Source organism: Mastomys coucha, unplaced genomic scaffold, assembly GCF_008632895.1.
Source record: "Mastomys coucha isolate ucsf_1 unplaced genomic scaffold, UCSF_Mcou_1 pScaffold22, whole genome shotgun sequence".
NCBI lineage: Eukaryota > Metazoa > Chordata > Mammalia > Rodentia > Muridae > Mastomys > Mastomys coucha.
Genome location: NW_022196905.1, coordinates 187,043,370 through 187,058,212, shown reverse-complemented (window position 1 = coordinate 187,058,212; position 14,843 = coordinate 187,043,370).

The following is a 14,843-nucleotide window of genomic DNA, read 5'->3' as shown; positions in this document are numbered from 1 at the left end:
AATAAACTAGGTTCTCAAGAAGAAAAGCAAGTGCTCTTAGCCTCTGAGCCATCTCAGCTCCTGGACAAGGCCTTTCAGACTTGGCTTAAACGAAGCCTTTTCCAACATCTGCTGACAAGTATTTGAATATGAGTTGCTTTTCTCTGACCTGAAAAGATACAACTGCTCCCGCCTAGGTTTATATCCCTGGCAGCACAACTGAGACACATCAAGTCTGAATAGCTATAAATACCTTTCAAGAGGCGTGAACTGTCTTTGTCCTCTGGTTTTTTCTTAAGCTGGAAAACGAGAGTAGGTCTTGAGGCACTGGTGTACCACCATGCAGGCACTGGAGCATGTGACTCACATCCCATTCATTGTTCTTGGAATGCATCTCTGATCCTCTGTGACAGGGCATGAGTCAAATGATTGGAAATAGAAACAAATCATTGGCAAAGCCGAGTGCCCATCTAAGCAGTGCCAAAGGCAAACTGGATGCAAGTCCTTCTGATATTCGGCTGAGTATTTTTCCTACTGCATTTGGGTCTGCCAGAAAAGATTGGTTTTTCTTCTTGAGAACAGTGGTCTAGGGCTAGTGAAGAAACTCAGTTGCTAGACTGCTAGTCTGGCTTGGCCAAAACCCTGGGTGGGTGCTCAGGACCATATATAAACTGAATATGGTGGCATATGTCTGTAATTCTAGCTGAAGGGGTAAAGGAAGAAAGATCAGAAATTCAAGGTCATACTCAGCTACATTCGCAGGGAGTTTGAGGACAACCTGAGCTACAGGAGACCCTTTCTCAAAAATAAAATTAAGTCAGGCAGTGATGGGTGCACTCCTTTGATCCCAGCATTTAGAAGCAGAGGCAGGTGATGAGTTCAAGGCTAGCCTGGTCTACAAATCAAGTTCCAGGATAGCCAAAGCTATACAGAGAAACCTTGTGTCAGCAAAACAAAGAATAAATAAGTATTAAATTAAGATTAAAGTCAAGGGTACAGTCTAAGAATGAGGATGAGCAAAGTCTAGCATTACAGAGCCAAGAATATCACAGTTGCAGAAGACAATTTTGATATGTCATCTCTTCTAGGAAGAACCACCCTTAATACTTTGTAACTGTCATTAGTCATCAATTGTCCTAAAGGAGATCCAGCATTCCTGAACACATAGCTGTTTTTCGATTTGTTTTGAAGGAACAACGTCCAGTTGAAGACAAGCAAATATTCAGCCAAAGGATGCCTTTGCTGACACAGCAAGGTGGGGTAGCCGCCTGATGCTTTTTGCCTGGGTAGCTATTGTCTACAAGTTCCTGTCTTGCTAGACCATCCCCTTCTGGGTCCTTGGTTAGAGGCAGGCTTTCCATGGAGGGTCAGCAAAGACACACCGTAGTTTTTTTCCATTGGTGTAGGTTGCTGGCTTCCCTAACATTTAGTCCAGCAGGAGAGGCAAAAAGAAAACTAGGGTTGGGGTTAGGGACAATGAGACAATAGCTCAGTTACTAATGTGCTTGCCTTGCAAGCATAAGGAACTGAGTTCAATCCTTAGAATTCGCTGAAAAGCCAGGCATGGTGGCCAGAGCTTATAATCTCAGATCTAAGGCAGCAGCAGACAGAGATAGGCAGATCCCTGGGGTTCACTCCCACAGAGCCTAACTGAGTAAGTGAGCCCCAGGCCAGTGTGAGACGCTGCATCTGCCTCAAAAACAAGGTGAGTGGCACCCGAGAACAGCCAAGGTTGTCCTCGGGTCTCTGGAAGGAGATATGTGTGTGGTGTACACATGGGCACACACACACAGACACACACACACACACAAGCACACACACGCACACACATGCACACGCAAACACACACATGTGCACACATGCACACAAAACAAGGGAAGAAGTAAAGAAGGGAGCGAAGGAGGAAAGTAGGAGGAAGGGAAGACAGAAAAGCCAGGAGATCCTCTGCCAGCTCATTTCCTGTTCTGCTTATGTTCTATCAGGTTGGTCTTCCTCCCACACTTTCAGAGTCTCGGAATTATTTTAGGGCTGGAGAGATGACTTAGCCATTAAAGGCTAGGCTCACAACCAAAAATATAAAAGTTATTTTAATACGACTTTCAATTCTTTTGACTAAACAGCAGAAGTAAAGGGTCTAGTTTGAATGGTAAGCACATATTTCATTTGAAAAGACACAGTCTGCCTGCCTGGTTTGAATGTGAGTTGTTGCCCACCGGCTCTCAAACATGTGACCCAGAGCTGGCGCAGCTGCTTGCGAGGCTGTGGGACCTTCAGGAAGTAGGGCAAAATGGAAGGATGTGAGTCACTGGGGGTTGGGGTGGGAGAGGGGATGAGTTGTGAAGGCAATACCTGCTTCTGGTTACAGCTCCAGGTCCCTCTGTTTCCTAGGATGCTTTGATGTAACAAACTACTTCCGATGCTCTGCTTCCTGCACGGTGACGGCCTGTACCCACTGAACCCTGAGCTGAATAAACCTCTCTTCCCTTACGTCGCTTCATCAGGTATTTTGTCACAGGAGTGAAAAAGTCTACTACATAGACAACTCCCCAAGAGGCTGTCAAATTTTACATTTTTTTAGGGAGCACATGTGGGAATTCTGGTGGCCAGGTTCTTAGGCGTAAAGTTCTGATCCCAACGCCGGAGCTGCTCGCTCTGAGCCAGTATCAGGTTCCACAGAAGCTTTTCTAACCAGCCGGATGCTCACAGCCTTTCAGCTCTTCAAACCTCCTGGCTCTGGGAAGGCCAGGCCAGGCCAGACACCATCTGACACTGAAATTCTAGAGTTCGAATACTGCATATAGCTCTTAAGCTTAGCCTTGCCCTTTTTTGTGATTATAAACCATCTTTTATTTATTTTTTTAACATACTTTTTGAGAATTCCATGTGTGCATACTGTAGGTGTGTCACATCCACCTCCTCACCCTTCCAAGTCCTCTTGTGTCTCTCAGATTCGGTCTGAAATTCATGACCTATTCTTTAATTACTGTTGCATATCTATGTGTCTGTGTGTATATATGTAAACATAACTAGCTGGATCCATTTAATGCTGCTCCTATGTATCTATATTTAGGTATTACCACATGGGACTGAAGAACTTATCAGGAGACTTGAGCCTAGAGAAGACTAATTCTCTGCTACTAGCAGCTGTTAATTGCTGTATCTTATCATCCGGGGTGGGCCCTTGTGAGATTTCCTTCACCCATATCAGAACATCTGCTAGCGGTACCACTGTATAGGTCTTGTTTAGACAGCCATACTGTTGTGATTTCATGAATGCAGCTCCCTGTCATTGAGAGGAGACACTATCTCACAGCAAACATTCTGGTCCTCTGGCTCTTCCAATCTTTCCGCACCAACCCCCTCCATGATGCTCTCTGAGTCTTAGATGTAAGGTTGTGATAAAGGTATATATCTATTGGAGCTGGGTGGTGGTGGCACACGCCTTCAATCCAAGGACTCAGGAGGCAGAGACGGGTGGATGTCTGTGCGATCGAGGCCAGCCTGGCCTACAGAGTAAGTTCCTGGGAAGCCAGGGCTACACAGAGAAACCCTGTCTCAAATAATAATATAATGTAATATATAATAATATAATATAATATAATATGTATAATATAATATAATACAAAATCCATTGGGAAGGGCACCCCGGGGTCAGTTGTTCTTTGCATTTGGACCATTTATGGATTTCTGTAAAAGTCTCTCCCTGTTACAAAGAGAAGCTTTCTTGGTGAGGGGTGAGAACTGCAGTGTCTGCATGGGGAAGAGTTTAGAGCAGTTACAAAGTGTACAGATGTAGGAAAGTAGCCGAAGTAGGCTCTCCTCTGGGCTCCATGGCCTCACCAGCCATGGATGGTTGCTAGGTTTCCAGGACCAGATGTGGATTCCCTCCCATTCTATTACTTCCTTCCAAGATGTCATAAATGCCACCATTGCACCCTTTGGAATATGTTGCCCTCCTGGTCATTGTCATGGTTATATGTTTTATAGCTGGATCGTTTTAATTGCTTTTTCCTTTGGCATCTTGCATAGTATCTTTGAGTACCATGAGAAGTATTCCTCAAGGAGGGGTTGGCCTCACATTTCTATTGGAGCTGGGTGGTGGTGGCACGTGCCTTCAATTCCAGGACTCCCTTAAGGTTTTTCCTTAAGGGAGAACTAGCAATGCTTAATTCTTTTAAGAGAGGTGAGCTGCATGCTGTCCCCCTGCACCTTCACCAGCTCCATTGCCTTCCTCCCTCCATTGCCAGCCGCAAGGAACACCTAGGTCCCAGGAATACCCAGGTCACACCTGGGACTGCCTATCCTCTGCCTGCTGGGTCCATCTGGGGGCACAGCTAGCAGAGGTGAGCTCCACATTGTTCCCCAACAACATGGCCTTCCATCCTGAAGAGGCCTGCCAAGCTCCAGGAACATCCAGGTTCCTCTGGGACCCCAGGAACTCCCAGACAGGAGCCTAGTACAACTGTCACCTGAAAGGCTTCATCCAGCAGCTGACAGAAACAGATTCAGAGACCCACAGATAAACGTCAGGAGGAGTTTGGGTTGTCTTATAGAAGAACCTAAGGAAGGACTGAGGGAGCTGTAGGGTTCAAAGACACTACAAGACAACCTACAAAGCCAAATGGCCCATGGGGGCTCACAAAGACTTTTGGTTGGTGAATCACCAACCAAAGAGCATGCATGGGGTGGACCTAAGCCCCTCACACCTATGTAGCAGATGTGCAGCTTGGTCTTCATGTGAGTCCCCTAACAATTGGAATCGGGGGATGTCTGACTCAGACTCTGTTGCCTGCCATTGGATCTCTTCCCTCTAGCTGGGCTACCTTGTCTGGCCTCAGTGGGAGAGGATGCCCTTAGTCCTGATGAGACTTGATTTCCCAGGGGGTGTTGGTAGCAGGGCTTGCAGGGAGAAGGGGAGAGAGGAGTGGGAGAATGAAGGTGGGAGGGTACTGGGGGGAGAGGAAGGAGAGGGCTGTGACTGGGAAATGAAAACAAATTTAATTATTTTTAAAAATTCTTGGGGCTGGAGCGATGTCTCAGCAGTTATGAGCACTGTTGCTCTTACATAGGACCCAAGTTCAACTCTGCAGCCTCTACATAGTGACTCACAACAGTCTGTAACTCCAGTTCTATCAGGGTTCTGACACTCTCCTGACATCCATAGGTACCAGGCATGTGCATGGTATAGATACACACATGCAGGAAAAACACATACACACATAGAATAATAAAATAAGTAAATCTATTTTTAAAAAAACTTTTAAAACATTCTTTGTGTGTATGGGTGTGGGTCTGTGTGTAGCTATGCACCTGTGAGGACATTACCCATAGAAGCCAGCAGATAGCGTTGGGTCTCCTGGAGCTGGAGTTAACAGGAGTTGAGAAACCACTGAAGCTGGGTGCTGGGCAGTGAACTGAGGTCTCCCACAAGAACAGAGTGCCTTTCAATGAGTGAGCCAACTCTATAGCTGCAGTTGCCATGTGTTCTTAGGAAGCTCAACATGAAAGAGGTCAGGAGGTCACTAGAAACGTGGAGACCAGTGGAACAGAAAGGCCTGAAGGACAGAAAAACGGCCAAGATGACATGCAGGTATTTTAACCCTAACAGACTTGAGAAACTGCCAGTTACTGACTTTCAAAAGTGCAGAACATCTTAAGGAGGCTATAAAGATGGGATACAAAAGCTTCATAGTTTTGTTTGGTTTTCTATCTTATTACAAATGGGGAGGGGAGATGTTTTATATTTAACAGTTACTCCTTGGCTCAGTTAATCAGTTCAATCTCAATGAACTAAAAATGTCTTTTTATTTTTCTATATACAGTAATATTTACTCAGGAGTTAAAAATCTTACCTGAAAAATGGGCCAACCCAATCACACTGGCTAGTACTTTTCCATTTTTGACCTGTTGCTCCTACATTAGACTGCTTACTAAGAATTCTGATCAGTTGATAAGTCTCTCATGTGACAGCTAGGCCCAACCCCTTGGAAATCTGTCAAGACAGCCCTACAGGAAACCTAGAACAGTAGGATGGACCAGTTTAGCTCCTGTCTGAGCTTCTGTTTCCTGATGTTTAAATTGAAACTATTTCCAATCTTGGATCTCAGGCCATTTGACTTATGTTCCTAGAACTATACTAGGATGCAGTGTAATTAAAAGATTTTTAACTGAAAGAGGATCTTGGAGAGATGTGTAAGTGGTTGAGAGTGGTTACTGCTCTCGTGGAAACTCACAACCATCTCTCAGTATAGTGCCAGGGGATCCATACCCTCCCTCTTCTGGCCCTTACCTGCACTAGTCATGCATGTGATCTACATACATACATGCAAGCAAAAATGCACAGTTTTTAGAAAGACTGAAAGGAGTCTGGAGTGACAAAAGAAGATTCCTCCCAGGCACAACATTGGGTCACCTAAAATCTTTGCTGAAGTGCTGTAGGATATGTAAGCTGGCAGTGGCCCCCAGTTCACCTGGCCAATGTTGCAAGCGGGTCAAGAGCTGAGTCACAAGGTTACTCATTGCTTGCTCAGACTCAAGTCTTTGGAGCATCCTTTGGAGCTTGGTATAAAACACTAAGCAGACAAAAAGGACTGTCTTTAAGCTGCTCCCTCTACACATGTGAACTACGATAGACCTATGATTGATTGCATCCAAGCATGTGATCAGAGCATGTGATGGCGATGACATCTCATGCCTGTGATTTTGTGTAGCCTCACCGGAGCTACAGTGAAGTGATTTTACAGTTGTAACTAAGGGATTCCATTGAATTGGTCAAAGAGGAAAGCATTCTAAGTGAGCACCAGCAGGTCAGATCATCTCTCTGGGAATCCAGGAGGTCCCAGAGAGGAAGAGATCTTTGAAGTGTGAGTCCTCCCGGAAGCAAACACCCACTTTATGAGTGGCTGCAGAGCAGAACTCAAGGCAAAGGTGAAAGTGGTCAAAGATGCTGAGTGTCAGTCCTACTGTTAGTTGGACAGTTGCTTAGATGCAGGTATAATTAAAAGCTAATACCTATAGTAATAACATTGAGGTGTCCTTTCCTTTAAAAGTATTTATTAATTATTATACTTATGTGTATGTGTGTGTACACTTGCATGAGTCTATGTACACCACATGCATGAAGGAGTCTTTGGAGGCCAGAAAAGGGCCCCAGACTCCTGGGAACGGGAGTTTCCAGTATCTGTAGGATGCCATGTGGGTGCTTGGAACGGAACCCAGGTCCTTTGCAAGAACAGCAAGTCCTCTAAAGCACTGTGCCATCTCCCAAGCCCTCGTCCTTCTCCTTTTATAAGATGCAGTCTTAGGGTGAAAGCTGCAAAGCTTTTGTGTCTTGTGTCACTCGAGCGGAGTGGTCCCTTAAGTGTTCCTGTCTACTATTTTAACCTTTCATGTTCTTTGAACTAAGCATGTCAAAATTGTGGGATCTTTAATGAAGGCCTGAAACTGACCGTGTTCAGAAACATGCCTGGAACTCAAATGGGTTTCTACAGGCATATATATCTACGGGCTCCGAGAATAAAACTCCCATGATCCCTTTGTTCAAGGAAGGCATTGCTTTGGAAGTATTGCTCGTGTTATCTTTACGGGGCTGCAGATAATAAATCTTTCCTTGGTGTTTTATTTTTCTCATTCTTATATATTAGCTTTGCATTCATCATGATACTGTGTTTGGTTATACTACAACTACGAAGAAATGAGTTCTGTGACCTTAGAAATGGTTTCTTCCTTCACTAGAACCCCAAATAAGAACACAGCCCAATTACTACCTTGATTTCAGCCTGATGAGGTTCTGAACCCTTTTAAAAACACAACAATATGAAGATGACACACTGTTTTGTTGTTGTTGTTGTTGTTGTTTTTAGGAACTAAATCTTGGCTTTGGTGTTTTAGCGAAGCGTATAGACAGAAAGGAAGATTATAAAGCTTCAATCAACTTAGGATGGGAAGCTTAAATATCTCAGAGATGGTGAACACTGTTTGAATTGAACCTGCATTCATGACTGCTGTGCCTTGGGGGAGGGGGAGGGAGAAGGTGTGCTGAGCATTGGCATTTTCCTCTCTCTGCCTCTTAGTTGATACCCAGGATCATGATGCTCTGGTCCTATGCCCTTCAGGATGAACTTCATTTCTCTGAACTGTGAGCTAAAATAAACCTTTCTTCTTTTGTCTTGCTTACTGTAAAGTACTGAGTCACAAAAAGATGGTTAGTAATCCACTGACCAGATTATTTGATATTGCATTGTGCCTGCATCAGTAGATTTCTTCAGTTCCCCTTCTGTAAACTGGCACTGTCTCATAAGATTGATAAAAGAATTACATTATTTTGAAATCCCTTACCATAGAAGTTGGCACATAATTGAGAGCAAAATATATGTTGATATGAGTTTCCCTTAGTCCTAACATTGTCAGTGGCAGCAATTTTCAGTGCATGTTTAGAATAACTTACTGTGGTTATATAATACTTTTTCAGGCTATTTGTCCATTGTTCTATTTTTAAAACCTCATCTCTCTGTTACTTGAAAGAATTTATCAATTAAAAGTTAAATTTATGTGATGCTATTGTTTTGAACAGAGGTCAGGCCTTAGGCACAACAGAAAAACAAACAAACAAATCAGAATGGAGTCCCTCAAGCTAAGTGTCACATCATCAAATTGAACTTTGAAATTGGCCAGTTTTCAAAATAGTATGAACGTCAGAGCAGCCCACCATAAAGGGCCAGGCTTACCTGAGCCAACATGATAAAGAATGCCCTCGGTGGTAACCCCACAGAGACAGTTAAGTTTGAAATCATCAATTTCCCACTTTGGTCTCTTTCTGTTTTCATTGGTCCTTTCTGCTTTTAAAGTCAATCCCATATAAACAACCCTCCCAGGATAACAATCACAAATGAAACACTTCACAATTCATAAATCACCCATCAAAACACGTTGATCTTTAGGCTTTCTCTAAATCAAATTTTGTCTTTAAACAATATATTGGTCCTATTTCAGGGATAGAAACTATGGTTCAGATCAGAGAAGTGGTGACTGGGTGGGGGATTCCAGACCTGGTATTACCCAGACCACATGAAATGCAGGAAAGGGGGAGGAGAGCTGAAGACATTTCATTTGTGAGTCAAAAATGAACTCTGACTGTGTTTTGTAAAAAAAAAAAAAAGGGGGGGGTTCTTAGTAATGTTTTTTCTGTTAGTTGAAAATATCTTGCCTGACAAGATATATATATATATATGGAGAGAGAGAGAGAGAGAGAGAGATTGAGAAGATATATGGATGGATGGATGGATGGATGGATAGATGGATAGGTGGGTAGGTGGATGGATGGATGGGTGGGTAGGTGGGTAGGTGGAGGGATGGATGGGTGGGTGGGTAGACAGATGGATAGATGGATTGATGGATGGATGGATGGATGGATGGATGGATGGATGGATGGATGGGTAGGTGGGTAGGTGGATGGATGGATGGATGGATGGGTGGGTAGGTGGGTATGTGGAGGGATGGATGGGTGGGTGGGTAGACTAGACGGATGGATGGATGGATGGATGGATGATGGATGGATGGATGATGGATGGATGGGTGAATGGGTGGGTGGATGGGTGGATGGACAGAGAGACAATGTGATGGTTAGTTGCAATTATCAACTTGGCAAGATCTGGAATTACCTGGGAAGTCTCAGTGTCTGGATTGGTCTGGCATGTGGGTGGAACTATGGAGGGTTTTCTTGATTGGAATGGTTTAGGTGGAAAAAACTAACCTAAATGTGAGTACCACTGTTTCATGAGCTGGGTCCTGGGTTGAATGAGCAGGAGAGAGGGGCCTGAGTATACATTCATGGTTCTCTGTTTCTGACTGTAGACAAAGTGTGATCAGCTACATCCTTTAAGTTCCCATCACAGTGACTTCCCTGCCATGATGGAGTGTAACCTTCAACTGTGAGCTGAGATAAACCTCTTGCCCTTACATTGCTTTTTTTCCAGAGTAGTTTTATCATAGTGATTAAAAAAACTAACAAAGATAGATTGATAGATAATAAATAGTATATAGATGATAGATAGATAGATAGATAGATAGATAGATAGATAGATAGATAGATAGATAAGAGATAGATGGCATCATGTAATTTCTTAGGATTTACTTATTCAAGTTATGCCTCTCTCCAAGGAAGCTTCATGGTAGACCTGAGTTAGGTGACTTGAAGGGAAATTTATACCCTGGCTCAAGCATAAAGCAGAGAGGGGCTGATGGCCCTTAGATAAATGTTGACAAGAACCCTCTGCCAGTGCCTTGTTGAGTTTTTAGAAGGTTATGAAGAGAACCCATGATGAGTACTATCTTTAGATTTTAGTAGGATAACTTTAAGGATATGAATGAATTCACATGACCCCAAGTTTATAACAATGGCCACCCTCTTTGAAAGCTGTCTTTTGCAAAGTTATGTCTCTCTCTTTTGTCCAGAATTCTAAATTCAAAAGAAAACCTATGTCTAAATGAGTGAAGTGGTAAAATGCAATTCTAAATATTCTTTCCTTAGCTTTCCAGAGCGCAGACTATGTGTTGACCTTCAGATACCATGAGGAAATGCTAATGTCCTTCTCGGTATTTAGTCCTGTTCATCAAGGGACACAAAGCATGTGAAACAGTTCCAGCAGACTGAGTTTCATTATTGTGTTCTAGGTGGAGAAGAAAAGAGCAGATGTACAAAACTCAGCACTTACCTTCTCATGCATGCTCTCTGCTCCTTACTGTCAACTGCAAAGGCTTTCCCTCACATTTCTCAGGAGAGAACTTTGGGGTGGATAGTCTGTTTCATCCTCCAGGATCTGAAGAACACTGACTGCTTCCCACCAACTCTCATCTCCCATGTATTGGGTTTTTAGAGGAAGGTGGGTGGACCTGGGAATGGTGACAGGTTTAGTCCATCTTTGTGTGTGTGTGTGTGTATGTGTGTGTGTGTGTGTGTGTGTGTGTGTGTGAGAGAGAGAGAGAGAGAGAGAGAGAGAGAGACAGACAGACAGACAGACAGACAGAGACAGAGACAGAGACAGAGAGAGAAAGTATTTGGAGTCAACTATTTCAGCTTTTCTATTCTGCTCTGTGTTTGATGATGTAAGAAGGGACCAGCTGGGATGGTAAAAAGATATGGATTAAGCAGGTTACAATCTTGTATTATATTGGGCATTCAAATGAATTACAAGGATACTTGAATGGAGTGTACATCACAGATGGTCCCTGACAGTTCATATTAAATTATTTTCTCTTTTCCTGTCTTCTACCTTCTTTGTCTGTCTTTTAAAGGTCTCTCTATGGAGCCCAAAATGACCTTGTCCTTGCAAGCCCCTGCCTTAGTATCTTTATTAGAGGTGTGCCTCGCTAGTCCTAGCTTCATACTACATTTCTTATGTATAAGGAAACAATATTAGAAAATGTTTTTCAGATATATACCAAAATGAATTAATTTTGATAAAATGGCAGAAAATAGAATTGGAAAATGGAGTAATTCTGTATATGAAAAGACATAAATATTTAAATTATTTCATTTTTTAAAGCAGATGGGGCTGGACCACTGTGATATGCTCACATAATTTTAAGTAATTTTCCATTCCATGGTCTTAAGCTTATGGCAGGGGATGAGAGCCATGGGCAAGAGGGGGAAATAAGAGGTGTGGAAGGCAGGACAAGATGGTGTAGAAATACAGCACCATTCTAGTGTACACACTGTGTTCAGTATCACACCAGTACCCGGGCAACTCATCTCCACAGATGATAAACTCTGAACACAACCCACTCTGCAAACCCTGTTCTCGGTCCTGTCCTTTGGATTTGCGTCAGGGCATGATTGATCTTCATTGTCAACTTGGCTGGATCTAGAGTCACCCAGGAGAAATACCTCTGTATGTGGGAGGCACTTCCAGAAAAGATTGAGTGAGGAGAGACCCACCTTCCACATGAGTGGCGTCATCCCATAACCCGGGTGGTCCAGATTGAATAAGAGGGGAAAGGAGATAGCCACATAAGAATTGGCATTCCCTTCTCTGTGTTCTAGTCTGCTGGTATGAGGAATCCTAGACACATGCTTAAGCTGCTATGGACTCTGCCATGCCCTCCCCATGTGATGGGTTGTATTGTCCTCAAATCATGAGTCAAAATAAATCACTCTTTCCTTAAGTCACCGAAGATAACACATTAATTAACAGTGTTCAGGGTAAAGAAGCAGCAGCCTCCGTCATGCGCAAGGGGCTGTTTCTACATGGTGTTTTAGGCTGTGTCTGTGGTTCTCAACCTTCCTAATGCTGTGCCCCCTTAATATAGTTCTTCATGCTCTGGTGACACCCAATGAGAAAACTATTCTTGCTGCTACTTCATAACTATAATTTTGCTCCTGTTAGGAATTGTAATGTAAATATCTGATATGCAGATGGGTCTTAGGTGACCCCTGTAAATGATTCGTTTGACTCCAAAGGGGCCATGAGCTGTAGGCTGAGAATCACTGGGCTATATGATGTTTTGATGGAAGTATAGAAACAAAGACATAGTTTATATTTTGAGTCAAATCAATCACTTTCAAAGTCCCTTGTGCAATCATCTTAGCAACCGGGATGGTCAAGAAACTAAACGCTACAAATGCAATAGGACGTGGAGATGGAGTGAGCTCACTGAGGAAACTGAAGGATAGCATGAGGATGGGTACTTTCTAGAACATTAAGTCTTGTCACCCTCGCCACCACCATTCAGATTTCCAAATCTCTGTTCCTCTCACTGCCACTCACATGGCTTCCTCCTCTGCTGAGCTGTTTCTGCTCTTGCTGGGTTTCACCTACTAAAAAGAGCACCATCTCCACAGCCTAAGTCTTAGTCACAAGACTTGACATATATGTCCGGTATATTAAACTCATGGGGACAGCAGGCATGGGCTTTCTCATTCTTAATCTATAAGTTGTCACCCAGTTTCACTTCTTTAATGCAATATTTAGAACCTATTTATACAATGTATGGGACCTATATACACAATGTATAGAAATATAATATATGGAACCTATCTATATAATGCATGGAACCTATCTATTTAATGTATGGAACCTATCTATATGATGTATGAGAACTTTCTACACAATGTATGGGAACTCTCTATACAATGCATGAAACCTATCTATACAATGTATGGAATCTATCTATACAATGCATGGAACTTATCTATACAATGTATGGAGCCTATCTATACAATGTGTGAAACCTGTCTATATAATGTATGTACATATATATAATGTATAACCTACTTCTACAGTGTATGACCTATCACAAGACCCACCAGTTACAAGATAATGCTACAATGTCTCCAGGGACAAACTGGTCATTGCTCTATTACCTTACATGGGAAAATTCCCTGAAGCCGGAAGAGGAAAATGCCATCCTCATGATTAATACTCTAGATCCCACCAAGAACTCAATAAAATATCTGTTCTTTCCTGTCAGCAGGCAGCCTCCGTGTCCTGAAAACACCTTGTACCATTTTCAACTCTTCTTCCCAAGTAAATGTGCAATCACAAGTTCCATCCAGTCCAGCCTGAGAAACTTATGGTTCCCCCCACCCCTGCTTCCTGCATACAGAAATCTTAAACTGCTTAGAGTCTCCAGAGAGACAAGAGTGACTTTTGATATTGATAGCAAGCCCCTTTAGCCCACACCTCAGTTTATGCTAACGGTAGGCAGGGCCATAGATAATCTCAGTGAAGGCTGCTGGGACTGGTCCATTCTAACTCTTATTTCCTGGGAAGCAGAGTTTTTGGGGCTGAGTTCTAGAAGTCCTGATGAGATTCAGTTTCCAAGTGGTTGAATAGATCAGGGGATGGGGCACTCCAAAAAAAAAACAATGAGAATGTACCCCACCCCACTCCTTGCCCTGTGTTTTCACACTCTTCAATTGTATTAGCTAACACATTGGGAGATATGACTAAAGAATGATCCTGAGTTCCGGGAGGGATTCTAACAGATTATTGACACCTGGAAGGAAGTGGGTATCATGAATTGAATGGAAGGAAAATACCTTATCTACACCTCTTCCTTATGTGCCTTCTTCACTGTAAGACCTGCTCCACCGCTGCCTCAGACAAGCCATCTCTAACCACAGACTCTCATTGGGTCTTATTGTTCCACAACTCCTCCTGAAGCTCAGAGGGTGAGGAGTTAGAAAAGAGGTAACCACGGAACATCGTACCTGTTTCTTGGTAGCCGTGTCTCCTGGTATTTGGAATGATCCTTAGTGGTTTATTCCATCTTTTAAGTTGCATTTGAGTTCTTCCCCATAAAGAAGAAACTAAGCGCCAGGGAACCTGGCCAAATTGATCTATTATGACAAAGGATAGACAACCTTGGGAAATCTCAATTTTCTTATAATATCATTTTCTTGGTGAGTTTGCTTCTCTTTTTATATCTGCTTCTCTCTCTCTCTCTCTCTCTCTCTCTCTCTCTCTCTCTCTCTCTCTCTCTCTCTCTCTCTCTCTCTCTCTCTCCAGGGTTTCTCTGTATAGCTCTAGCTGTCCTGGAACTCACTCTGTAGACCAGGCTGGCCTTGAACTCAGAAATACGCTTGCCTCTGCCTCCCAAGTGCTGGGATTAAAGGCGCATGCGCCACCACTGCCCGGCTTTGCTTCTCTTTTTATAGAGGATCATGGGAAGGATTATCCAAGAAGAGACCTGGTTCAACATGATTTGGAAAGGGGGAAAAATGGTCACCTTACCCCTATGAGCATGCCATCCATCTCATGAATATTCATGCAACATGTTTTAAAAAGCGACAACACGGGGCTGGCAAGATGGCTCAGCGGGTAAGAGCACTGACTACTCTTCCGAAGGTCCTGAGTTTGGATCCC